Raw genomic sequence first — 27,448 nt, 5'->3', positions numbered from 1 at the left:
TAGCCTGAAGGTAGGGGTTTAGAACAGAGTGTTCGGGTTGGGGTGTGACCATAGCCTGAAGGCAGGGGTTTAGAACAGAGTGCTCGGGTTGGGGTGTGACCATAGCCTGAAGGTAAGGGTTTAGAACAGAGTGCTCGGGTTGGGATGTGACCATAGCCCGAAGGTAGGGGTTTAGAACAGAGTGCTCGGGTTGCGATGTGACCTTAGCCCGAAGGTAGGGGTTTAGAACAGAGTGCTCGGGTTTGGATGTGTCCATAGCCTGAAGGTATGGGTTTAGAACAGAGTGCTCGGATTGGGATGTGTCCATAGCCTGAAGGTATGGGTTTAGAACAGAGTGCTCGGGTTGGGGTGTGACCATAGCCTGAAGGTAGGGGTTTAGAACAGAGTGCTCGGGTTGGGATGTGACCATAGCCTGAAGGTAGGGGTTTAGAACAGAGTGCTCGGATTGGGATGTGACCATAGCCTGAAGGTAGGGGTTTAGAACAGAGTGCTCGGGTTGGGATGTGACCATAGCCCGAAGGTAGGTGTTTAGAACAGAGTGCTCCGGTGGGGATGTGACCATAGCCCGAAGGTAGGGGTTTAGAATAGAGTGCTCGGGTTGGGATGTGACCATAGCCCAAAGGTAGGGGTTTAGAACAGAGTGCTCAGGTTGGGATGTGACCATAGTCCGAAGTTAGGGGTTTAGAACAGAGTGCTCAGGTTGGGATGTGACCATAGCCTGAAGCTAAGGGTTTAGAACAGAGTGCTCAGGTTGGGATGTGACCATAGCCTGAAGGTAGGGGTTTAGAACAGAATGCTCGGGTTGGGATGTGACCATAGCCTGAAGGTAGGGGTTTAGAACAGAGTGCTCAGGTTGGGATGTGACCATAGCCTGAAGCTAAGGGTTTAGAACAGAGTGCTCGGGTTGGGATGTGACCATAGCCTGAAGGTAGGGGTTTAGAACAGAGTACTCGGGTTGGGATGTGACCATAGCCTGAAGGTAGGGGTTTAGAACAGAGTGCTCGGGTTGGGATGTGACCATAGCCCGAAGGTAGGTGTTTAGAACAGAGTGCTCCGGTGGGGATGTGACCATAGCCCGAAGGTAGGGGTTTAGAATAGAGTGCTCGGGTTGGGATGTGACCATAGCCCAAAGGTAGGGGTTTAGAACAGAGTGCTCAGGTTGGGATGTGACCATAGCCCGAAGGTAGGGGTTTAGAACAGAGTGCTCGGGTTGGGATGTGACCATAGCCTGAAGGTAGGGGTTTAGAACAGAGTGCTTGGTTTGGGATGTGACCATAGCCTGAAGTTAGTGGTTTAGAACAGAGTGCTCGGATTGGGATGTGACCATAGCCTGAAGGTAGGGGTTTAGAACAGAGTGCTCGGGTTGGGGTGTGACCATAGCCTGAAGGTAGGGGTTTAGAACAGAGTGTTCGGGTTGGGGTGTGACCATAGCCTGAAGGTATGGGTTTAGAACAGAGTGCTCGGGTTGGGGTGTGACCATAGCCTGAAGGTAGGGGTTTAGAACAGAGTGCTCGGGTTGGGATGTGACCATAGCCTGAAGGTAGGGGTTTAGAACAGAGTGCTCGGATTGGGATGTGACCATAGCCTGAAGGTAGGGGTTTAGAACAGAGTGCTCGGGTTGGGATGTGACCATAGCCCGAAGGTAGGTGTTTAGAACAGAGTGCTCCGGTGGGGATGTGACCATAGCCCGAAGGTAGGGGTTTAGAATAGAGTGCTCGGGTTGGGATGTGACCATAGCCCAAAGGTAGGGGTTTAGAACAGAGTGCTCAGGTTGGGATGTGACCATAGTCCGAAGTTAGGGGTTTAGAACAGAGTGCTCAGGTTGGGATGTGACCATAGCCTGAAGCTAAGGGTTTAGAACAGAGTGCTCAGGTTGGGATGTGACCATAGCCTGAAGGTAGGGGTTTAGAACAGAATGCTCGGGTTGGGATGTGACCATAGCCTGAAGGTAGGGGTTTAGAACAGAGTGCTCAGGTTGGGATGTGACCATAGCCTGAAGCTAAGGGTTTAGAACAGAGTGCTCGGGTTGGGATGTGACCATAGCCTGAAGGTAGGGGTTTAGAACAGAGTACTCGGGTTGGGATGTGACCATAGCCTGAAGGTAGGGGTTTAGAACAGAGTGCTCGGGTTGGGATGTGACCATAGCCCGAAGGTAGGTGTTTAGAACAGAGTGCTCCGGTGGGGATGTGACCATAGCCCGAAGGTAGGGGTTTAGAATAGAGTGCTCGGGTTGGGATGTGACCATAGCCCAAAGGTAGGGGTTTAGAACAGAGTGCTCAGGTTGGGATGTGACCATAGCCCGAAGGTAGGGGTTTAGAACAGAGTGCTCGGGTTGGGATGTGACCATAGCCTGAAGGTAGGGGTTTAGAACAGAGTGCTTGGTTTGGGATGTGACCATAGCCTGAAGTTAGTGGTTTAGAACAGAGTGCTCGGATTGGGATGTGACCATAGCCTGAAGGTAGGGGTTTAGAACAGAGTGCTCGGGTTGGGGTGTGACCATAGCCTGAAGGTAGGGGTTTAGAACAGAGTGTTCGGGTTGGGGTGTGACCATAGCCTGAAGGCAGGGGTTTAGAACAGAGTGCTCGGGTTGGGATTTGACCATGGCCTGAAGGTAGGGGTTTAGAACAGAGTGCTCGGGTTGGGATGTGACCATAGCCCGAAGGTAGGGGTTTAGAACAGAGTGCTCGGGTTGGGATGTGACCATAGCCCGAAGGTAGGGGTTTAGAACAGAGTGCTCGGGTTTGGATGTGTCCATAGCCTGAAGGTATGGGTTTAGAACAGAGTGCTCGGATTGGGATGTGTCCATAGCCTGAAGGTAGGGGTTTAGAACAGAGTGCTCGGGTTGGGGTGTGACCATAGCCTGAAGGTAGGGGTTTAGAACAGAGTACTCGGGTTGGGATGTGACCATAGCCTGAAGGTAGGGGTTTAGAACAGAGTGCTCGGGTTGGGATGTGACCATAGCCCGAAGGTAGGTGTTTAGAACAGAGTGCTCCGGTTGGGATGTGACCATAGCCTGAAGTTAGTGGTTTAGAACAGAGTGCTCGGATTGGGATGTGACCATAGCCTGAAGGTAGGGGTTTAGAACAGAGTGCTCGGGTTGGGGTGTGACCATAGCCTGAAGGTAGGGGTTTAGAACAGAGTGTTCGGGTTGGGGTGTGACCATAGCCTGAAGGCAGGGGTTTAGAACAGAGTGCTCGGGTTGGGGTGTGACCATAGCCTGAAGGTAGGGGTTTAGAACAGAGTGCTCGGGTTGGGATGTGACCATAGCCCGAAGGTAGGGGTTTAGAACAGAGTGCTCGGGTTGCGATGTGACCTTAGCCCGAAGGTAGGGGTTTAGAACAGAGTGCTCGGGTTTGGATGTGTCCATAGCCTGAAGGTATGGGTTTAGAACAGAGTGCTCGGATTGGGATGTGTCCATAGCCTGAAGGTATGGGTTTAGAACAGAGTGCTCGGGTTGGGGTGTGACCATAGCCTGAAGGTAGGGGTTTAGAACAGAGTGCTCGGGTTGGGATGTGACCATAGCCTGAAGGTAGGGGTTTAGAACAGAGTGCTCGGATTGGGATGTGACCATAGCCTGAAGGTAGGGGTTTAGAACAGAGTACTCGGGTTGGGATGTGACCATAGCCCAAAGGTAGGGGTTTAGAACAGAGTGCTCAGGTTGGGAAGGTGACCATAGCCCGAAGGTAGGGGTTTAGAACAGATTGCTCGGGTTGGGATGTGACCATAGCCTGAAGGTAGGGGTTTAGAACAGAGTGCTTGGGTTGGGATGTGACCATAGCCTGAAGTTAGTGGTTTAGAACAGAGTGCTCGGATTGGGATGTGACCATAGCCTGAAGGTAGGGGTTTAGAACAGAGTGCTCGGGTTGGGGTGTGACCATAGCCTGAAGGTAGGGGTTTAGAACAGAGTGTTCGGGTTGGGGTGTGACCATAGCCTGAAGGCAGGGGTTTAGAACAGAGTGCTCGGGTTGGGGTGTGACCATAGCCTGAAGGTAGGGGTTTAGAACAGAGTGTTCGGGTTGGGGTGTGACCATAGCCTGAAGGCAGGGGTTTAGAACAGAGTGCTCGGGTTGGGATTTGACCATGGCCTGAAGGTAAGGGTTTAGAACAGAGTGCTCCGGTTGGGATGTGACCATAGCCTGAAGGTAGGTGTTTAGAACAGAGTGCTCGGGTTGGGTTGTGATCATAGCCTGAAGTTAGGGGTTTAGAACAGAGTGCTCGGGTTGGGATGTGACCATAGCCTGAAGGTAGGGGTTTAGAACAGAGTGCTCGGATTGGGATGTGACCATAGCCTGAAGGTATGGGTTTAGAACAGAGTGCTCGGGTTGGGATGTGACCATAGCCCGAAGGTAGGGGTTTAGAACAGAGTGCTCGGGTTGGGATGTGACCATAGCCCGACGGTAGGGGTTTAGAACAGAGTGCTCGGGTTTGGATGTGTCCATAGCCTGAAGGTATGGGTTTAGAACAGAGTGCTCTGATTGGGATGTGTCCATAGCCTGAAGGTAGGGGTTTAGAACAGAGTGCTCGGGTTGGGGTGTGACCATAGCCTGAAGGTAGGGGTTTAGAACAGAGTGCTCGGGTTGGGATGTGACCATAGCCTGAAGGGTGGTGTTTAAAACAGAGTGCTCGGGTTGGGGTGTGACCATAGCCTGAAGGTAGGGGTTTAGAACATAGTGCTCGGGTTGGGATGTGACCATAGCCTGAAGGTAGGGGTTTAGAACAGAGTGCACGGGTTGGGATGTGACCATAGCCTGAAGGTAGGGGTTTAGAACAGAATGCTCGGGTTGGGATGTGACCATAGCCTGAAGGTAGGGGTTTAGAACAGAGTGCTCAGGTTGGGATGTGACCATAGCCTGAAGCTAAGGGTTTAGAACAGAGTGCTCGGGTTGGGATGTGACCATAGCCTGAAGGTGGGGGTTTAGAACAGAGTACTCGGGTTGGGATGTGACCATAGCCTGAAGGTAGGGGTTTAGAACAGAGTGCTCGGGTTGGGATGTGACCATAGCCCGAAGGTAGGTGTTTAGAACAGAGTGCTCCGGTGGGGATGTGACCATAGCCCGAAGGTAGGGGTTTAGAATAGAGTGCTCGGGTTGGGATGTGACCATAGCCCAAAGGTAGGGGTTTAGAACAGAGTGCTCGGGTTGCGATGTGACCTTAGCCCGAAGGTAGGGGTTTAGAACAGAGTGCTCGGGTTTGGATGTGTCCATAGCCTGAAGGTATGGGTTTAGAACAGAGTGCTCGGATTGGGATGTGTCCATAGCCTGAAGGTATGGGTTTAGAACAGAGTGCTCGGGTTGGGGTGTGACCATAGCCTGAAGGTAGGGGTTTAGAACAGAGTGCTCGGGTTGGGATGTGACCATAGCCTGAAGGTAGGGGTTTAGAACAGAGTGCTCGGATTGGGATGTGACCATAGCCTGAAGGTAGGGGTTTAGAACAGAGTACTCGGGTTGGGATGTGACCATAGCCCAAAGGTAGGGGTTTAGAACAGAGTGCTCAGGTTGGGAATGTGACCATAGCCCGAAGGTAGGGGTTTAGAACAGAGTGCTCGGGTTGGGATGTGACCATAGCCTGAAGGTAGGGGTTTAGAACAGAGTGCTTGGGTTGGGATGTGACCATAGCCTGAAGTTAGTGGTTTAGAACAGAGTGCTCGGATTGGGATGTGACCATAGCCTGAAGGTAGGGGTTTAGAACAGAGTGTTCGGGTTGGGGTGTGACCATAGCCTGAAGGCAGGGGTTTAGAACAGAGTGCTCGGGTTGGGGTGTGACCATAGCCTGAAGGTAGGGGTTTAGAACAGAGTGTTCGGGTTGGGGTGTGACCATAGCCTGAAGGCAGGGGTTTAGAACAGAGTGCTCGGGTTGGGATTTGACCATGGCCTGAAGGTAAGGGTTTAGAACAGAGTGCTCCGGTTGGGATGTGACCATAGCCTGAAGGTAGGTGTTTAGAACAGAGTGCTCGGGTTGGGATGTGATCATAGCCTGAAGTTAGGGGTTTAGAACAGAGTGCTCGGGTTGGGATGTGACCATAGCCTGAAGGTAGGGGTTTAGAACAGAGTGCTCGGATTGGGATGTGACCATAGCCTGAAGGTATGGGTTTAGAACAGAGTGCTCGGGTTGGGATGTGACCATAGCCCGAAGGTAGGGGTTTAGAACAGAGTGCTCGGGTTGGGATGTGACCATAGCCCGACGGTAGGGGTTTAGAACAGAGTGCTCGGGTTTGGATGTGTCCATAGCCTGAAGGTATGGGTTTAGAACAGAGTGCTCTGATTGGGATGTGTCCATAGCCTGAAGGTAGGGGTTTAGAACAGAGTGCTCGGGTTGGGGTGTGACCATAGCCTGAAGGTAGGGGTTTAGAACAGAGTGCTCGGGTTGGGATGTGACCATAGCCTGAAGGGTGGTGTTTAAAACAGAGTGCTCGGGTTGGGGTGTGACCATAGCCTGAAGGTAGGGGTTTAGAACAGAGTGCTCGGGTTGGGATGTGACCATAGCCTGAAGGTAGGGGTTTAGAACAGAGTGCACGGGTTGGGATGTGACCATAGCCTGAAGGTAGGGGTTTAGAACAGAATGCTCGGGTTGGGATGTGACCATAGCCTGAAGGTAGGGGTTTAGAACAGAGTGCTCAGGTTGGGATGTGACCATAGCCTGAAGCTAAGGGTTTAGAACAGAGTGCTCGGGTTGGGATGTGACCATAGCCTGAAGGTAGGGGTTTAGAACAGAGTACTCGGGTTGGGATGTGACCATAGCCTGAAGGTAGGGGTTTAGAACAGAGTGCTCGGGTTGGGATGTGACCATAGCCCGAAGGTAGGTGTTTAGAACAGAGTGCTCCGGTGGGGATGTGACCATAGCCCGAAGGTAGGGGTTTAGAATAGAGTGCTCGGGTTTGGATGTGACCATAGCCCAAAGGTAGGGGTTTAGAACAGAGTGCTCAGGTTGGGATGTGACCATAGTCCGAAGGTAGGGGTTTAGAACAGAGTGCTCAGGTTGGGATGTGACCATAGCCTGAAGCTAAGGGTTTAGAACAGAGTGCTCGGGTTGGGATGTGACCATAGCCTGAAGGTAGGGGTTTAGAACAGAATGCTCGGGTTGGGATGTGACCATAGCCTGAAGGTAGGGGTTTAGAACAGAGTGCTCAGGTTGGGATGTGACCATAGCCTGAAGCTAAGGGTTTAGAACAGAGTGCTCGGGTTGGGGTGTGACCATAGCCTGAAGGTAGGGGTTTAGAACAGAGTGCTCGGGTTGGGATGTGACCATAGCCTGAAGGTAGGGGTTTAGAACAGAGTGTTCGGGTTGGGGTGTGACCATAGCCTGAAGGCAGGGGTTTAGAACAGAGTGCTCGGGTTGGGATTTGACCATGGCCTGAAGATAAGGGTTTAGAACAGAGTGCTCCGGTTGGGATGTGACCATAGCCTGAAGGTAGGTGTTTAGAACAGAGTGCTCGGGTTGGGATGTGATCATAGCCTGAAGTTAGGGGTTTAGAACAGAGTGCTCGGGTTGGGATGTGACCATAGCCTGAAGGTAGGGGTTTAGAACAGAGTGCTCGGATTGGGATGTGACCATAGCCTGAAGGTATGGGTTTAGAACAGAGTGCTCGGGTTGGGATGTGACCATAGCCCGAAGGTAGGGGTTTAGAACAGAGTGCTCGGGTTGGGATGTGACCATAGCCCGACGGTAGGGGTTTAGAACAGAGTGCTCGGGTTTGGATGTGTCCATAGCCTGAAGGTATGGGTTTAGAACAGAGTGCTCTGATTGGGATGTGTCCATAGCCTGAAGGTAGGGGTTTAGAACAGAGTGCTCGGGTTGGGGTGTGACCATAGCCTGAAGGTAGGGGTTTAGAACAGAGTGCTCGGGTTGGGATGTGACCATAGCCTGAAGGGTGGTGTTTAAAACAGAGTGCTCGGGTTGGGGTGTGACCATAGCCTGAAGGTAGGGGTTTAGAACAGAGTGCTCGGGTTGGGATGTGACCATAGCCTGAAGGTAGGGGTTTAGAACAGAGTGCACGGGTTGGGATGTGACCATAGCCTGAAGGTAGGGGTTTAGAACAGAATGCTCGGGTTGGGATGTGACCATAGCCTGAAGGTAGGGGTTTAGAACAGAGTGCTCAGGTTGGGATGTGACCATAGCCTGAAGCTAAGGGTTTAGAACAGAGTGCTCGGGTTGGGATGTGACCATAGCCTGAAGGTAGGGGTTTAGAACAGAGTACTCGGGTTGGGATGTGACCATAGCCTGAAGGTAGGGGTTTAGAACAGAGTGCTCGGGTTGGGATGTGACCATAGCCCGAAGGTAGGTGTTTAGAACAGAGTGCTCCGGTGGGGATGTGACCATAGCCCGAAGGTAGGGGTTTAGAATAGAGTGCTCGGGTTGGGATGTGACCATAGCCCAAAGGTAGGGGTTTAGAACAGAGTGCTCAGGTTGGGATGTGACCATAGTCCGAAGGTAGGGGTTTAGAACAGAGTGCTCAGGTTGGGATGTGACCATAGCCTGAAGCTAAGGGTTTAGAACAGAGTGCTCGGGTTGGGATGTGACCATAGCCTGAAGGTAGGGGTTTAGAACAGAATGCTCGGGTTGGGATGTGACCATAGCCTGAAGGTAGGGGTTTAGAACAGAGTGCTCAGGTTGGGATGTGACCATAGCCTGAAGCTAAGGGTTTAGAACAGAGTGCTCGGGTTGGGGTGTGACCATAGCCTGAAGGTAGGGGTTTAGAACAGAGTGCTCGGGTTGGGATGTGACCATAGCCTGAAGGTAGGGGTTTAGAACAGAGTGCACGGGTTGGGATGTGACCATAGCCTGAAGGTAGGGGTTTAGAACAGAATGCTCGGGTTGGGATGTGACCATAGCCTGAAGGTAGGGGTTTAGAACAGAGTGCTCAGGTTGGGATGTGACCATAGCCTGAAGCTAAGGGTTTAGAACAGAGTGCTCGGGTTGGGATGTGACCATAGCCTGAAGGTAGGGGTTTAGAACAGAGTACTCGGGTTGGGATGTGACCATAGCCTGAAGGTAGGGGTTTAGAACAGAGTGCTCGGGTTGGGATGTGACCATAGCCCGAAGGTAGGTGTTTAGAACAGAGTGCTCCGGTGGGGATGTGACCATAGCCCGAAGGTAGGGGTTTAGAATAGAGTGCTCGGGTTGGGATGTGACCATAGCCCAAAGGTAGGGGTTTAGAACAGAGTGCTCAGGTTGGGATGTGACCATAGTCCGAAGGTAGGGGTTTAGAACAGAGTGCTCAGGTTGGGATGTGACCATAGCCTGAAGCTAAGGGTTTAGAACAGAGTGCTCGGGTTGGGATGTGACCATAGCCTGAAGGTAGGGGTTTAGAACAGAATGCTCGGGTTGGGATGTGACCATAGCCTGAAGGTAGGGGTTTAGAACAGAGTGCTCAGGTTGGGATGTGACCATAGCCTGAAGCTAAGGGTTTAGAACAGAGTGCTCGGGTTGGGATGTGACCATAGCCTGAAGGTAGGGGTTTAGAACAGAGTACTCGGGTTGGGATGTGACCATAGCCTGAAGGTAGGGGTTTAGAACAGAGTGCTCGGGTTGGGATGTGACCATAGCCCGAAGGTAGGTGTTTAGAACAGAGTGCTCCGGTGGGGATGTGACCATAGCCCGAAGGTAGGGGTTTAGAATAGAGTGCTCGGGTTGGGATGTGACCATAGCCCAAAGGTAGGGGTTTAGAACAGAGTGCTCAGGTTGGGATGTGACCATAGCCCGAAGGTAGGGGTTTAGAACAGAGTGCTCGGGTTGGGATGTGACCATAGCCTGAAGGTAGGGGTTTAGAACAGAGTGCTTGGGTTGGGATGTGACCATAGCCTGAAGTTAGTGGTTTAGAACAGAGTGCTCGGATTGGGATGTGACCATAGCCTGAAGGTAGGGGTTTAGAACAGAGTGCTCGGGTTGGGGTGTGACCATAGCCTGAAGGTAGGGGTTTAGAACAGAGTGTTCGGGTTGGGGTGTGACCATAGCCTGAAGGCAGGGGTTTAGAACAGAGTGCTCGGGTTGGGATTTGACCATGGCCTGAAGGTAGGGGTTTAGAACAGAGTGCTCGGGTTGGGATGTGACCATAGCCCGAAGGTAGGGGTTTAGAACAGAGTGCTCGGGTTGGGATGTGACCATAGCCCGAAGGTAGGGGTTTAGAAGAGAGTGCTCGGGTTTGGATGTGTCCATAGCCTGAAGGTATGGGTTTAGAACAGAGTGCTCGGATTGGGATGTGTCCATAGCCTGAAGGTAGGGGTTTAGAACAGAGTGCTCGGGTTGGGGTGTGACCATAGCCTGAAGGTAGGGGTTTAGAACAGAGTACTCGGGTTGGGATGTGACCATAGCCTGAAGGTAGGGGTTTAGAACAGAGTGCTCGGGTTGGGATGTGACCATAGCCCGAAGGTAGGTGTTTAGAACAGAGTGCTCCGGTTGGGATGTGACCATAGCCTGAAGTTTGTGGTTTAGAACAGAGTGCTCGGATTGGGATGTGACCATAGCCTGAAGGTAGGGGTTTAGAACAGAGTGCTCGGGTTGGGGTGTGACCATAGCCTGAAGGTAGGGGTTTAGAACAGAGTGTTCGGGTTGGGGTGTGACCATAGCCTGAAGGCAGGGGTTTAGAACAGAGTGCTCGGGTTGGGGTGTGACCATAGCCTGAAGGTAGGGGTTTAGAACAGAGTGCTCGGGTTGGGATGTGACCATAGCCCGAAGGTAGGGGTTTAGAACAGAGTGCTCGGGTTGCGATGTGACCTTAGCCCGAAGGTAGGGGTTTAGAACAGAGTGCTCGGGTTTGGATGTGTCCATAGCCTGAAGGTATGGGTTTAGAACAGAGTGCTCGGATTGGGATGTGTCCATAGCCTGAAGGTAGGGGTTTAGAACAGAGTGCTCGGGTTGGGGTGTGACCATAGCCTGAAGGTAGGGGTTTAGAACAGAGTGCTCGGGTTGGGATGTGACCATAGCCTGAAGGTAGGGGTTTAGAACAGAGTGCTCGGATTGGGATGTGACCATAGCCTGAAGGTAGGTGTTTAGAACAGAGTGCTCGGGTTGGGATGTGACCATAGCCCGAAGGTAGGGGTTTAGAACAGAGTGCTCGGGTTGGGATGTGACCATAGCCCGAAGGGAGGGGTTTAGAACAGACTGCTCGGGTTGGGATGTGACCATAGCCCGACGGTAGGGGTTTAGAACAGAGTGCTCGGGTTTGGATGCGTCCATAGCCTGAAGGTATGGGTTTAGAACAGAGTGCTCTGATTGGGATGTGTCCATAGCCTGAAGGTAGGGGTTTAGAACAGAGTGCTCGGGTTGGGGTGTGACCATAGCCTGAAGGTAGGGGTTTAGAACAGAGTGCTCGGGTTGGGATGTGACCATAGCCTGAAGGGTGGTGTTTAAAACAGAGTGCTCGGGTTGGGGTGTGACCATAGCCTGAAGGTAGGGGTTTAGAACAGAGTGCTCGGTTTGGGATGTGACCATAGCCTGAAGGTAGGGGTTTAGAACAGAGTGCACGGGTTGGGATGTGACCATAGCCTGAAGGTAGGGGTTTAGAACAGAATGCTCGGATTGGGATGTGACCATAGCCTGAAGGTAGGTGTTTAGAACAGAGTGCTCGGGTTGGGATGTGACCATAGCCCGAAGGTAGGGGTTTAGAACAGAGTGCTCGGGTTGGGATGTGACCATAGCCCGAAGGGAGGGGTTTAGAACAGAGTGCTCGGGTTGGGATGTGACCATAGCCCGACGGTAGGGGTTTAGAACAGAGTGCTCGGGTTTGGATGCGTCCATAGCCTGAAGGTATGGGTTTAGAACAGAGTGCTCTGATTGGGATGTGTCCATAGCCTGAAGGTAGGGGTTTAGAACAGAGTGCTCGGGTTGGGGTGTGACCATAGCCTGAAGGTAGGGGTTTAGAACAGAGTGCTCGGGTTGGGATGTGACCATAGCCTGAAGGGTGGTGTTTAAAACAGAGTGCTCGGGTTGGGGTGTGACCATAGCCTGAAGGTAGGGGTTTAGAACAGAGTGCTCGGTTTGGGATGTGACCATAGCCTGAAGGTAGGGGTTTAGAACAGAGTGCACGGGTTGGGATGTGACCATAGCCTGAAGGTAGGGGTTTAGAACAGAATGCTCGGGTTGGGATGCGACCATAGCCTGAAGGTAGGGGTTTAGAACAGAGTGCTCAGGTTGGGATGTGACCATAGCCTGAAGCAAGGGTTTAGAACAGAGTGCTCGGGTTGGGATGTGACCATAGCCTGAAGGTAGGGGTTTAGAACAGAGTACTCGGGTTGGGATGTGACCATAGCCTGAAGGTAGGGGTTTAGAACAGAGTGCTCGGGTTGGGATGTGACCATAGCCCGAAGGTAGGTGTTTAGAACAGAGTGCTCCGATGGGGATGTGACCATAGCCTGAAGGTAGGGGTTTAGAACAGAGTGCTCGGGTTGGGATGTGACCATAGCCCGAAGGTAGGGGTTTAGAACAGAGTGCTCGGGTTGGGATGTGACCATAGCCCGAAGGGAGGGGTTTAGAACAGGGTGCTCGGGTTGGGATGTGACCATAGCCCGACGGTAGGGGTTTAGAACAGAGTGCTCGGGTTTGGATGTGTCCATAGCCTGAAGGTATGGGTTTAGAACAGAGTGCTCTGATTGGGATGTGTCCATAGCCTGAAGGTAGGGGTTTAGAACAGAGTGCTCGGGTTGGGGTGTGACCATAGCCTGAAGGTAGGGGTTTAGAACAGAGTGCTCGGGTTGGGATGTGACCATAGCCTGAAGGGTGGTGTTTAAAACAGAGTGCTCGGGTTGGGGTGTGACCATAGCCTGAAGGTAGGGGTTTAGAACAGAGTGCTCGGTTTGGGATGTGACCATAGCCTGAAGGTAGGGGTTTAGAACAGAGTGCACGGGTTGGGATGTGACCATAGCCTGAAGGTAGGGGTTTAGAACAGAATGCTCGGGTTGGGATGCGACCATAGCCTGAAGGTAGGGGTTTAGAACAGAGTGCTCAGGTTGGGATGTGACCATAGCCTGAATCAAGGGTTTAGAACAGAGTGCTCGGGTTGGGATGTGACCATAGCCTGAAGGTAGGGGTTTAGAACAGAGTACTCGGGTTGGGATGTGACCATAGCCTGAAGGTAGGGGTTTAGAACAGAGTGCTCGGGTTGGGATGTGACCATAGCCCGAAGGTAGGTGTTTAGAACAGAGTGCTCCGGTGGGGATGTGACCATAGCCTGAAGGTAGGGGTTTAGAACAGAGTGCTTGGGTTGGGATGTGACCATAGCCTGAAGTTAGTGGTTTAGAACAGAGTGCTCGGAATGGGATGTGACCATAGCCTGAAGGTAGGGGTTTAGAACAGAGTGCTCGGGTTGGGGTGTGACCATAGCCTGAAGGTAGGGGTTTAGAACAGAGTGTTCGGGTTGGGGTGTGACCATAGCCTGAAGGCAGGGGTTTAGAACAGAGTGCTCGGGTTGGGGTGTGACCATAGCCTGAAGGTAGGGGTTTAGAACAGAGTGTTCGGGTTGGGGTGTGACCATAGCCTGAAGGCAGGGGTTTAGAACAGAGTGCTCGGGTTGGGATTTGACCATGGCCTGAAGGTAAGGGTTTAGAACAGAGTGCTCCGGTTGGGATGTGACCATAGCCTGAAGGTAGGTGTTTAGAACAGAGTGCTCGGGTTGGGATGTGATCATAGCCTGAAGGTAGGGGTTTAGAATAGAGTGCTCGGGTTGGGATGTGACCATAGCCTGAAGGTAGGGGTTTAGAACAGAGTGCTCGGATTGGGATGTGACCATAGCCTGAAGGTATGGGTTTAGAACAGAGTGCTCGGGTTGGGATGTGACCATAGCCCGAAGGTAGGGGTTTAGAACAGAGTGCTCGGGTTGGGATGTGACCATAGCCCGACGGTAGGGGTTTAGAACAGAGTGCTCAGGTTGGGATGTGACCATAGCCTGAAGCTAAGGGTTTAGAACAGAGTGCTCGGGTTGGGATGTGACCATAGCCTGAAGGTAGGGGTTTAGAACAGAGTGCTCGGGTTGGGGTGTGACCATAGCCTGAAGGTAGGGGTTTAGAACAGAGTGCTCGGGTTGGGATGTGACCATAGCCTGAAGGTAAGGGTTTAGAACAGAGTGCTCGGGTTGGGATGTGACCATAGCCTGAAGGTAGGGGTTTAGAACAGAGTGCTCGGGTTGGGATGTGACCATAGCCTGAAGGTAGGGGTTTAGAACAGAGTGCTCGGGTTGGGGTGTGACCATAGCCTGAAGGTAGGGGTTTAGAACAGAGTGTTCGGGTTGGGGTGTGACCATAGCCTGAAGGCAGGGGTTTAGAACAGAGTGCTCGGGTTGGGGTGTGACCATAGCCTGAAGGTAGGGGTTTAGAACAGCGTGTTCGGGTTGGGGTGTGACCATAGCCTGAAGGCAGGGGTTTAGAACAGAGTGCTCAGGTTGGGATTTGACCATGGCCTGAAGGTAAGGGTTTAGAACAGAGTGCTCCGGTTGGGATGTGACCATAGCCTGAAGGTAGGTGTTTAGAACAGAGTGCTCGGGTTGGGATGTGATCATAGCCTGAAGGTAGGGGTTTAGAACAGAGTGCTCGGGTTGGGATGTGACCATAGCCTGAAGGTAGGGGTTTAGAACAGAGTGCTCGGATTGGGATGTGACCATAGCCTGAAGGTATGGGTTTAGAACAGAGTGCTCGGGTTGGGATGTGACCATAGCCCGAAGGTAGGGGTTTAGAACAGAGTGCTCGGGTTGGGATGTGACCATAGCCCGACGGTAGGGGTTTAGAACAGAGTGCTCGGGTTTGGATGTGTCCATAGCCTGAAGGTATGGGTTTAGAACAGAGTGCTCTGATTGGGATGTGTCCATAGCCTGAAGGTAGGGGTTTAGAACAGAGTGCTCGGGTTGGGGTGTGACCATAGCCTGAAGGTAGGGGTTTAGAACAGAGTGCTCGGGTTGGGATGTGACCATAGCCTGAAGGGTGGTGTTTAAAACAGAGTGCTCGGGTTGGGGTGTGACCATAGCCTGAAGGTAGGGGTTTAGAACAGAGTGCTCGGGTTGGGATGTGACCATAGCCTGAAGGTAGGGGTTTAGAACAGAGTGCACGGGTTGGGATGTGACCATAGCCTGAAGGTAGGGGTTTAGAACAGAATGCTCGGGTTGGGATGTGACCATAGCCTGAAGGTAGGGGTTTAGAACAGAGTGCTCAGGTTGGGATGTGACCATAGCCTGAAGCTAAGGGTTTAGAACAGAGTGCTCGGGTTGGGATGTGACCATAGCCTGAAGGTAGGGGTTTAGAACAGAGTACTCGGGTTGGGATGTGACCATAGCCTGAAGGTAGGGGTTTAGAACAGAGTGCTCGGGTTGGGATGTGACCATAGCCCGAAGGTAGGTGTTTAGAACAGAGTGCTCCGGTGGGGATGTGACCATAGCCCGAAGGTAGGGGTTTAGAATAGAGTGCTCGGGTTGGGATGTGACCATAGCCCAAAGGTAGGGGTTTAGAACAGAGTGCTCAGGTTGGGATGTGACCATAGTCCGAAGGTAGGGGTTTAGAACAGAGTGCTCAGGTTGGGATGTGACCATAGCCTGAAGCTAAGTGTTTAGAACAGAGTGCTCGGGTTGGGATGTGACCATAGCCTGAAGGTAGGGGTTTAGAACAGAATGCTCGGGTTGGGATGTGACCATAGCCTGAAGGTAGGGGTTTAGAACAGAGTGCTCAGGTTGGGATGTGACCATAGCCTGAAGCTAAGGGTTTAGAACAGAGTGCTCGGCTTGGGATGTGACCATAGCCTGAAGGTAGGGGTTTAGAACAGAGTGCTCGGGTTGGGGTGTGACCATAGCCTGAAGGTAGGGGTGTAGAACAGAGTGTTCGGGTTGGGGTGTGACCATAGCCTGAAGGCAGGGGTTTAGAACAGAGTGCTCGGGTTTGGATTTGACCATAGCCTGAAGGCAGGGGTTTAGAACAGAGTGCTCGGGTTGGGGTGTGACCATAGCCTGAAGGTAGGGTTTTAGAACAGAGTGCTCGGGTTGGGATGTGACCATAGCCCGAAGGTAGGGGTTTAGAACAGAGTGCTCGGGTTGGGATGTGACCATAGCCCGAAGGTAGGGGTTTAGAACAGAGTGCTCGGGTTTGGATGTGTCCATAGCCTGAAGGTATGGGTTTAGAACAGAGTGCTCGGATTGGGATGTGTCCATAGCCTGAAGGTAGGGGTTTAGAACAGAGTGCTCGGGTTGGGGTGTGACCATAGCCTGAAGGTAGGGGTTTAGAACAGAGTGCTCGGGTTGGGATGTGACCATAGCCTGAAGGTAGGGGTTTAGAACAGAGTGCTCGGATTGGGATGTGACCATAGCCTGAAGGTAGGTGTTTAGAACAGAGTGCTCGGGTTGGGATGTGACCATAGCCCGAAGGTAGGGGTTTAGAACAGAGTGCTCGGGTTGGGATGTGACCATAGCCCGAAGGGAGGGGTTTAGAACAGAGTGCTCGGGTTGGGATGTGACCATAGCCCGACGGTAGGGGTTTAGAACAGAGTGCTCGGGTTTGGATGTGTCCATAGCCTGAAGGTATGGGTTTAGAACAGAGTGCTCTGATTGGGATGTGTCCATAGCCTGAAGGTAGGGGTTTAGAACAGAGTGCTCGGGTTGGGGTGTGACCATAGCCTGAAGGTAGGGGTTTAGAACAGAGTGCTCGGGTTGGGATGTGACCATAGCCTGAAGGGTGGTGTTTAAAACAGAGTGCTCGGGTTGGGGTGTGACCATAGCCTGAAGGTAGGGGTTTAGAACAGAGTGCTCGGTTTGGGATGTGACCATAGCCTGAAGGTAGGGGTTTAGAACAGAGTGCACGGGTTGGGATGTGACCATAGCCTGAAGGTAGGGGTTTAGAACAGAATGCTCGGGTTGGGATGCGACCATAGCCTGAAGGTAGGGGTTTAGAACAGAGTGCTCAGGTTGGGATGTGACCATAGCCTGAATCAAGGGTTTAGAACAGAGTGCTCGGGTTGGGATGTGACCATAGCCTGAAGGTAGGGGTTTAGAACAGAGTACTCGGGTTGGGATGTGACCATAGCCTGAAGGTAGGGGTTTAGAACAGAGTGCTCGGGTTGGGATGTGACCATAGCCCGAAGGTAGGTGTTTAGAACAGAGTGCTCCGGTGGGGATGTGACCATAGCCTGAAGGTAGGGGTTTAGAACAGAGTGCTTGGGTTGGGATGTGACCATAGCCTGAAGTTAGTGGTTTAGAACAGAGTGCTCGGAATGGGATGTGACCATAGCCTGAAGGTAGGGGTTTAGAACAGAGTGCTCGGGTTGGGGTGTGACCATAGCCTGAAGGTAGGGGTTTAGAACAGAGTGTTCGGGTTGGGGTGTGACCATAGCCTGAAGGCAGGGGTTTAGAACAGAGTGCTCGGGTTGGGGTGTGACCATAGCCTGAAGGTAGGGGTTTAGAACAGCGTGTTCGGGTTGGGGTGTGACCATAGCCTGAAGGCAGGGGTTTAGAACAGAGTGCTCAGGTTGGGATTTGACCATGGCCTGAAGGTAAGGGTTTAGAACAGAGTGCTCCGGTTGGGATGTGACCATAGCCTGAAGGTAGGTGTTTAGAACAGAGTGCTCGGGTTGGGATGTGATCATAGCCTGAAGGTAGGGGTTTAGAACAGAGTGCTCGGGTTGGGATGTGACCATAGCCTGAAGGTAGGGGTTTAGAACAGAGTGCTCGGATTGGGATGTGACCATAGCCTGAAGGTATGGGTTTAGAACAGAGTGATCGGGTTGGGATGTGACCATAGCCCGAAGGTAGGGGTTTAGAACAGAGTGCTCGGGTTGGGATGTGACCATAGCCCGACGGTAGGGGTTTAGAACAGAGTGCTCGGGTTTGGATGTGTCCATAGCCTGAAGGTATGGGTTTAGAACAGAGTGCTCTGATTGGGATGTGTCCATAGCCTGAAGGTAGGGGTTTAGAACAGAGTGCTCGGGTTGGGGTGTGACCATAGCCTGAAGGTAGGGGTTTAGAACAGAGTGCTCGGGTTGGGATGTGACCATAGCCTGAAGGTAGGGGTTTAGAACAGAGTGCTTGGGTTGGGATGTGACCATAGCCTGAAGTTAGTGGTTTAGAACAGAGTGCTCGGAATGGGATGTGACCATAGCCTGAAGGTAGGGGTTTAGAACAGAGTGCTCGGGTTGGGGTGTGACCATAGCCTGAAGGTAGGGGTTTAGAACAGAGTGTTCGGGTTGGGGTGTGACCATAGCCTGAAGGCAGGGGTTTAGAACAGAGTGCTCGGGTTGGGGTGTGACCATAGCCTGAAGGTAGGGGTTTAGAACAGCGTGTTCGGGTTGGGGTGTGACCATAGCCTGAAGGCAGGGGTTTAGAACAGAGTGCTCAGGTTGGGATTTGACCATGGCCTGAAGGTAAGGGTTTAGAACAGAGTGCTCCGGTTGGGATGTGACCATAGCCTGAAGGTAGGTGTTTAGAACAGAGTGCTCGGGTTGGGATGTGATCATAGCCTGAAGGTAGGGGTTTAGAACAGAGTGCTCGGGTTGGGATGTGACCATAGCCTGAAGGTAGGGGTTTAGAACAGAGTGCTCGGATTGGGATGTGACCATAGCCTGAAGGTATGGGTTTAGAACAGAGTGATCGGGTTGGGATGTGACCATAGCCCGAAGGTAGGGGTTTAGAACAGAGTGCTCGGGTTGGGATGTGACCATAGCCCGACGGTAGGGGTTTAGAACAGAGTGCTCGGGTTTGGATGTGTCCATAGCCTGAAGGTATGGGTTTAGAACAGAGTGCTCTGATTGGGATGTGTCCATAGCCTGAAGGTAGGGGTTTAGAACAGAGTGCTCGGGTTGGGGTGTGACCATAGCCTGAAGGTAGGGGTTTAGAACAGAGTGCTCGGGTTGGGATGTGACCATAGCCTGAAGGGTGGTGTTTAAAACAGAGTGCTCGGGTTGGGGTGTGACCATAGCCTGAAGGTAGGGGTTTAGAACAGAGTGCTCGGGTTGGGATGTGACCATAGCCTGAAGGTAGGGGTTTAGAACAGAGTGCACGGGTTGGGATGTGACCATAGCCTGAAGGTAGGGGTTTAGAACAGAATGCTGGGGTTGGGATGTGACCATAGCCTGAAGGTAGGGGTTTAGAACAGAGTGCTCAGGTTGGGATGTGACCATAGCCTGAAGCTAAGGGTTTAGAACAGAGTGCTCGGGTTGGGATGTGACCATAGCCTGAAGGTAGGGGTTTAGAACAGAGTACTCGGGTTGGGATGTGACCATAGCCTGAAGGTAGGGGTTTAGAACAGAGTGCTCGGGTTGGGATGTGACCATAGCCCGAAGGTAGGTGTTTAGAACAGAGTGCTCCGGTGGGGATGTGACCATAGCCCGAAGGTAGGGGTTTAGAATAGAGTGCTCGGGTTGGGATGTGACCATAGCCCAAAGGTAGGGGTTTAGAACAGAGTGCTCAGGTTGGGATGTGACCATAGTCCGAAGGTAGGGGTTTAGAACAGAGTGCTCAGGTTGGGATGTGACCATAGCCTGAAGCTAAGTGTTTAGAACAGAGTGCTCGGGTTGGGATGTGACCATAGCCTGAAGGTAGGGGTTTAGAACAGAATGCTCGGGTTGGGATGTGACCATAGCCTGAAGGTAGGGGTTTAGAACAGAGTGCTCAGGTTGGGATGTGACCATAGCCTGAAGCTAAGGGTTTAGAACAGAGTGCTCGGCTTGGGATGTGACCATAGCCTGAAGGTAGGGGTTTAGAACAGAGTGCTCGGGTTGGGGTGTGACCATAGCCTGAAGGTAGGGGTGTAGAACAGAGTGTTCGGGTTGGGGTGTGACCATAGCCTGAAGGCAGGGGTTTAGAACAGAGTGCTCGGGTTTGGATTTGACCATGGCCTGAAGGTAGGTGTTTAGAACAGAGTGCTCGGGTTGGGATGTGATCATACCCCGAAGGTAGGGGTTTAGAACAGAGTGCTCGGGTTGGGATGTGACCATAGCCCGAAGGTAGGGGTTTAGAACAGAGTGCTCGGGTTTGGATGTGTCCATAGCCTGAAGGTATGGGTTTAGAACAGAGTGCTCGGATTGGGATGTGTCCATAGCCTGAAGGTAGGGGTTTAGAACAGAGTGCTCGGGTTGGGGTGTGACCATAGCCTGAAGGTAGGGGTTTAGAACAGAGTGCTCGGGTTGGGATGTGACCATAGCCTGAAGGTAGGGGTTTAGAACAGAGTGCTCGGGTTGGGATGTGACCATAGCCTGAAGGTAGGTGTTTAGAACAGAGTGCTCGGGTTGGGATGTGACCATAGCCCGAAGGTAGGGGTTTAGAACAGAGTGCTCGGGTTGGGATGTGACCATAGCCCGAAGGTAGGGGTTTAGAACAGAGTGCTCGGGTTGGGATGTGACCATAGCCCGATGGTAGGGGTTTAGAACAGAGTGCTCCGGTTTGGATGTGTCCATAGCCTGAAGGTATGGGTTTAGAACAGAGTGCTCTGATTGGGATGTGTCCATAGCCTGAAGGTAGGGGTTTAGAACAGAGTGCTCGGGTTGGGGTGTGACCATAGCCTGAAGTTAGGGGTTTAGAACAGAGTGCTCGGGTTGGGATGTGACCATAGCCTGAAGGGTGGTGTTTAAAACAGAGTGCTCGGGTTGGGGTGTGACCATAGCCTGAAGGTAGGGGTTTAGAACAGAGTGCTCGGGTTGGGATGTGACCATAGCCTGAATGTAGGGGTTTAGAACAGAGTGCACGGGTTGGGATGTGACCATAGCCTGAAGGTAGGGGTTTAGAACAGAATGCTCGGGTTGGGATGTGACCATAGCCTGAAGGTAGGGGTTTAGAACAGAGTGCTCAGGTTGGGATGTGACCATAGCCTGAATCTAAGGGTTTAGAACAGAGTGCTCGGGTTGGGATGTGACCATAGCCTGAAGGTAGGGGTTAAGAACAGAGTACTCGGGTTGGGATGTGACCATAGCCCGAAGGTAGGTGTTTAGAACAGAGTGCTCCGGTTGGGATGTGACCATAGCCTGAAGTTAGTGGTTTAGAACAGAGTGCTCGGATTGGGATGTGACCATAGCCTGAAGGTAGGGGTTTAGAACAGAGTGCTCGGGTTGGGGTGTGACCATAGCCTGAAGGTAGGGGTTTAGAACAGAGTGTTCGGGTTGGGGTGTGACCATAGCCTGAAGGTAGGGGTTTAGAACAGAGTGCTCGGATTGGGATGTGACCATAGACTGAAGGTAGGTGTTTAGAACAGAGTGCTCGGGTTGGGATGTGACCATAGCCCGAAGGTAGGGGTTTAGAACAGAGTGCTTGGGTTGGGATGTGACCATAGCCCGAAGGTAGGGGTTTAGAACAGAGTGCTCGGGTTGGGATGTGACCATAGCCCGACGGTAGGGGTTTAGAACAGAGTGCTCGGGTTTGGATGTGTCCATAGCCTGAAGGTATGGGTTTAGAACAGAGTGCTCTGATTGGGATGTGTCCATAGCCTGAAGGTAGGGGTTTAGAACAGAGTGCTCGGGTTGGGGTGTGACCATAGCCTGAAGTTAGGGGTTTAGAAGAGAGTGCTCGGGTTGGGATGTGACCATAGCCTGAAGGGTGGTGTTTAAAACAGAGTGCTCGGGTTGGGGTGTGACCATAGCCTGAAGGTAGGGGTTTAGAACAGAGTGCTCGGGTTGGGATGTGACCATAGCCTGAAGGTAGGGGTTTAGAACAGAGTGTTCGGGTTGGGGTGTGACCATAGCCTGAAGGCAGGGGTTTAGAACAGAGTGCTCGGGTTGGGGTGTGACCATAGCCTGAAGGTAGGGGTTTAGAACAGAGTGCTCGGGTTGGGATGTGACCATAGCCTGAAGGGTGGTGTTTAAAACAGAGTGCTCGGGTTGGGGTGTGACCATAGCCTGAAGGTAGGGGTTTAGAACAGAGTGCTCGGGTTGGGATGTGACCATAGCCTGAATGTAGGGGTTTAGAACAGAGTGCACGGGTTGGGATGTGACCATAGCCTGAAGGTAGGGGTTTAGAACAGAGTGCTCAGGTTGGGATGTGACCATAGCCTGAAGCTAAGGGTTTAGAACAGAGTGCTCGGGTTGGGATGTGACCATAGCCTGAAGGTAGGGGTTTAGAACAGAGTACTCGGGTTGGGATGTGACCATAGCCTGAAGGTAGGGGTTTAGAACAGAGTGCTCGGGTTGGGATGTGACCATAGCCCGAAGGTAGGTGTTTAGAACAGAGTGCTCCGGTTGGGATGTGACCATAGCCTGAAGTTAGTGGTTTAGAACAGAGTGCTCGGATTGGGATGTGACCATAGCCTTAAGGTAGGGGTTTAGAACAGAGTGCTCGGGTTGGGGTGTGACCATAGCCTGAAGGTAGGGGTTTAGAACAGAGTGTTCGGGTTGGGGTGTGACCATAGCCTGAAGGCAGGGGTTTAGAACAGAGTGCTCGGGTTGGGGTGTGACCATAGCCTGAAGGTAGGGGTTTAGAACAGAGTGCTCGGGTTGGGATGTGACCATAGCCTGAAGGGTGGTGTTTAAAACAGAGTGCTCGGGTTGGGGTGTGACCATAGCCTGAAGGTAGGGGTTTAGAACAGAGTGCTCGGGTTGGGATGTGACCATAGCCTGAATGTAGGGGTTTAGAACAGAGTGCACGGGTTGGGATGTGACCATAGCCTGAAGGTAGGGGTTTAGAACAGAATGCTCGGGTTGGGATGTGACCATAGCCTGAAGGTAGGGGTTTAGAACAGAGTGCTCAGGTTGGGATGTGACCATAGCCTGAAGCTAAGGGTTTAGAACAGAGTGCTCGGGTTGGGATGTGACCATAGCCTGAAGTTAGTGGTTTAGAACAGAGTGCTCGGATTGGGATGTGACCATAGCCCGAAGGTAGGGGTTTAGAACAGAGTGCTCGGGTTGGGGTGTGACCATAGCCTGAAGGTAGGGGTTTAGAACAGAGTGTTCGGGTTGGGGTGTGACCATAGCCTGAAGGCAGGGGTTTAGAACAGAGTGCTCGGGTTGGGGTGTGACCATAGCCTGAAGGTAGGGGTTTAGAACAGAGTGTTCGGGTTGGGGTGTGACCATAGCCTGAAGGCAGGGGTTTAGAACAGAGTGCTCGGGTTGGGATTTGACCATGGCCTGAAGGTAAGGGTTTAGACCAGAGTGCTCCGGTTGGGATGTGACCATAGCCTGAAGGTAGGTGTTTAGAACAGAGTGCTCGGGTTGGGATGTGATCATAGCCTGAAGGTAGGGGTTTAGAACAGAGTGCTCGGGTTGGGATGTGACCATAGCCTGAAGTTAGTGGTTTAGAACAGAGTGCTCGGGTTGGGATGTGACCATAGCCCGAAGGTAGGTGTTTAGAACAGAGTGCTCCGGTTGGGATGTGACCATAGCCTGAAGTTAGTGGTTTAGAACAGAGTGCTCGGATTGGGATGTGACCATAGCCTGAAGGTAGGGGTTTAGAACAGAGTGCTCGGGTTGGGGTGTGACCATAGCCTGAAGGTAGGGGTTTAGAACAGAGTGTTCGGGTTGGGGTGTGACCATAGCCTGAAGGCAGGGGTTTAGAACAGAGTGCTTGGGTTGGGGTGTGACCATAGCCTGAAGGTAGGGGTTTAGAACAGAGTGCTCGGGTTGGGATGTGACCATAGCCCGAAGGTAGGGGTTTAGAACAGAGTGCTCGGGTTGGGATGTGACCATAGCCCGAAGGTAGGGGTTTAGAACAGAGTGCTCGGGTTTGGATGTGTCCATAGCCTGAAGGTATGGGTTTAGAACAGAGTGCTCGGATTGGGATGTGTCCATTGCCTGAAGGTAGGGGTTTAGAACAGAGTGCTCGGGTTGGGGTGTGACCATAGCCTGAAGGTAGGGGTTTAGAACAGAGTGCTCGGGTTGGGATGTGACCATAGCCTGAAGGTAGGGGTTTAGAACAGAGTGCTCGGATTGGGATGTGACCATAGCCTGAAGGTAGGTGTTTAGAACAGAGTGCTCGGGTTGGGATGTGACCATAGCCCGAAGGTAGGGGTTTAGAACAGAGTGCTCGGGTTGGGATGTGACCATAGCCCGAAGGGAGGGGTTTAGAACAGAGTGCTCGGGTTGGGATGTGACCATAGCCCGACGGTAGGGGTTTAGAACAGAGTGCTCGGGTTGGGGTGTGACCATAGCCTGAAGGTAGGGGTTTAGAACAGAGTGCTCGGGTTGGGGTGTGACCATAGCCTGAAGGTATGGGTTTAGAACAGAGTGCTCTGATTGGGATGTGTCCATAGCCTGAAGGTAGGGGTTTAGAACAGAGTGCTCGGGTTGGGGTGTGACCATAGCCTGAAGGTAGGGGTTTAGAACAGAGTGCTCGGGTTGGGATGTGACCATAGCCTGAAGGGTGGTGTTTAAAACAGAGTGCTCGGGTTGGGGTGTGACCATAGCCTGAAGGTAGGGGTTTAGAACAGAGTGCTCGGTTTGGGATGTGACGATAGCCTGAAGGTAGGGGTTTAGAACAGAGTGCACGGGTTGGGATGTGACCATAGCCTGAAGGTAGGGGTTTAGAACAGAATGCTCGGGTTGGGATGCGACCATAGCCTGAAGGTAGGGGTTTAGAACAGAGTGCTCAGGTTGGGATGTGACCATAGCCTGAAGCAAGGGTTTAGAACAGAGTGCTCGGGTTGGGATGTGACCATAGCCTGAAGGTAGGGGTTTAGAACAGAGTACTCGGGTTGGGATGTGACCATAGCCTGAAGGTAGGGGTTTAGAACAGAGTGCTCGGGTTGGGATGTGACCATAGCCCAAAGGTAGGGGTTTAGAACAGAGTGCTCAGGTTGGGATGTGAGCATAGCCCGAAGGTAGGGGTTTAGAACAGAGTGCTCGGGTTGGGATGTGACCATAGCCTGAAGGTAGGGATTTAGAACAGAGTGCTTGGGTTGGGATGTGACCATAGCCTGAAGTTAGTGGTTTAGAACAGAGTGCTCGGATTGGGATGTGACCATGGCCTGAAGGTAAGGGTTTAGAACAGAGTGCTCCGGTTGGGATGTGACCATAGCCTGAAGGTAGGTGTTTAGAACAGAGTGCTCGGGTTGGGATGTGATCATAGCCTGAAGGTAGGGGTTTAGAACAGAGTGCTCGGGTTGGGATGTGACCATAGCCTGAAGGTAGGGGTTTAGAACAGAGTGCTCGGATTGGGATGTGACCATAGCCTGAAGGTAGGTGTTTAGAACAGAGTGCTCGGGTTGGGATGTGAACATAGCCCGAAGGTAGGGGTTTAGAACAGAGTGCTCGGGTTGGGATGTGACCATAGCCCGACGGTAGGGGTTTAGAACAGAGTGCTCGGGTTTGGATGTGTCCATAGCCTGAAGGTATGGGTTTAGAACAGATTGCTCTGATTGGGATGTGTCCATAGCCTGAAGGTAGGGGTTTAGAACAGAGTGCTCGGGTTGGGGTGTGACCATAGCCTGAAGGTAGGGCTTTAGAACAGAGTGCTCGGGTTGGGATGTGACCATAGCCTGAAGGTAGGGGTTTAGAACAGAGTGCTTGGGTTGGGATGTGACCATAGCCTGAAGTTAGTGGTTTAGAACAGAGTGCTCGAATTGGGATGTGACCATAGCCTGAAGGTAGGGGTTTAGAACAGAGTGCTCGGGTTGGGGTGTGACCATAGCCTGAAGGTAGGGGTTTAGAACAGAGTGTTCGGGTTGGGGTGTGACCATAGCCTGAAGGCAGGGGTTTAGAACAGAGTGCTCGGGTTGGGGTGTGACCATAGCCTGAAGGTAGGGGTTTAGAACAGAGTGTTCGGGTTGGGGTGTGACCATAGCCTGAAGGCAGGGGTTTAGAACAGAGTGCTCGGGTTGGGATTTGACCATGGCCTGAAGGTAAGGGTTTAGAACAGAGTGCTCCGGTTGGGATGTGACCATAGCCTGAAGGTAGGTGTTTAGAACAGAGTGCTCGGGTTGGGATGTGATCATAGCCTGAAGGTAGGGGTTTAGAACAGAGTGCTCGGGTTGGGATGTGACCATAGCCTGAAGGTAGGGGTTTAGAACAGAGTGCTCGGATTGGGATGTGACCATAGCCTGAAGGTAGGTGTTTAGAACAGAGTGCTCGGGTTGGGATGTGACCATAGCCCGAAGGTAGGGGTTTAGAACAGAGTGCTCGGGTTGGGATGTGACCATAGCCCGACGGTAGGGGTTTAGAACAGAGTGCTCGGGTTTGGATGTGTCCATAGCCTGAAGGTATGGGTTTAGAACAGAGTGCTCTGATTGGGATGTGTCCATAGCCTGAAGGTAGGGGTTTAGAACAGAGTGCTCGAGTTGGGGTGTGACCATAGCCTGAAGGTAGGGGTTTAGAACAGAGTGCTCGGGTTGGGATGTGACCATAGCCTGAAGGGTGGTGTTTAAAACAGAGTGCTCGGGTTGGGGTGTGACCATAGCCTGAAGGTAGGGGTTTAGAACAGAGTGCTCGGGTTGGGATGTGACCATAGCCTGAAGGTAGGGGTTTAGAACAGAGTGCACGGGTTGGGATGTGACCATAGCCTGAAGGTAGGGGTTTAGAACAGAATGCTCGGGTTGGGATGTGACCATAGCCTGAAGGTAGGGGTTTAGAACAGAGTGCTCAGGTTGGGATGTGACCATAGCCTGAAGCTAAGGGTTTAGAACAGAGTGCTCGGGTTGGGATGTGACCATAGCCTGAAGGTAGGGGTTTAGAACAGAGTACTCGGGTTGGGATGTGACCATAGCCTGAAGGTAGGGGTTTAGAACAGAGTGCTCGGGTTGGGATGTGACCATAGCCCGAAGGTAGGTGTTTAGAACAGAGTGCTCCGGTGGGGATGTGACCATAGCCCGAAGGTAGGGGTTTAGAATAGAGTGCTCGGGTTGGGATGTGACCATAGCCCAAAGGTAGGGGTTTAGAACATAGTGCTCAGGTTGGGATGTGACCATAGTCCGAAGGTAGGGGTTTAGAACAGAGTGCTCGGGTTGGGATGTGACCATAGCCTGAAGGTAGTGGTTTAGAACAGAGTGCTTGGGTTGGGATGTGACCATAGCCTGAAGTTAGTGGTTTAGAACAGAGTGCTCGGATTGGGATGTGACCATAGCCTGAAGGTAGGGGTTTAGAACAGAGTGCTCGGGTTGGGGTGTGACCATAGCCTGAAGGTAGGGGTTTAGAACAGAGTGTTCGGGTTGGGGTGTGACCATAGCCTGAAGGCAGGGGTTTAGAACAGAGTGCTCGGGTTGGGATTTGACCATGGCCTGAAGGTAAGGGTTTAGAACAGAGTGCTCCGGTTGGGATGTGACCATAGCCTGAAGGTAGGTGTTTAGAACAGAGTGCTCGGGTTGGGATGTGATCATAGCCTGAAGGTAGGGGTTTAGAACAGAGTGTTCGGGTTGGGGTGTGACCATAGCCTGAAGGCAGGGGTTTAGAACAGAGTGCTCGGGTTGGGATTTGACCATGGCCTGAAGGTAAGGGTTTAGAACAGAGTGCTCCGGTTGGGATGTGACCATAGCCTGAAGGTAGGTGTTTAGAACAGAGTGCTCGGGTTGGGATGTGATCATAGCCTGAAGGTAGGGGTTTAGAACAGAGTGCTTGGGTTGGGATGTGACCATAGCCTGAAGGT

This window comes from Salmo salar, chromosome 11 (genome assembly GCF_965601325.2).
Source record: "Salmo salar chromosome 11, fSalSal1, whole genome shotgun sequence".
In the NCBI taxonomy this organism is placed as follows: domain Eukaryota; kingdom Metazoa; phylum Chordata; class Actinopteri; order Salmoniformes; family Salmonidae; genus Salmo; species Salmo salar.
The sequence above is the reverse complement of the archived record's forward strand: the minus strand, read 5'-3'. Positions refer to the sequence as shown.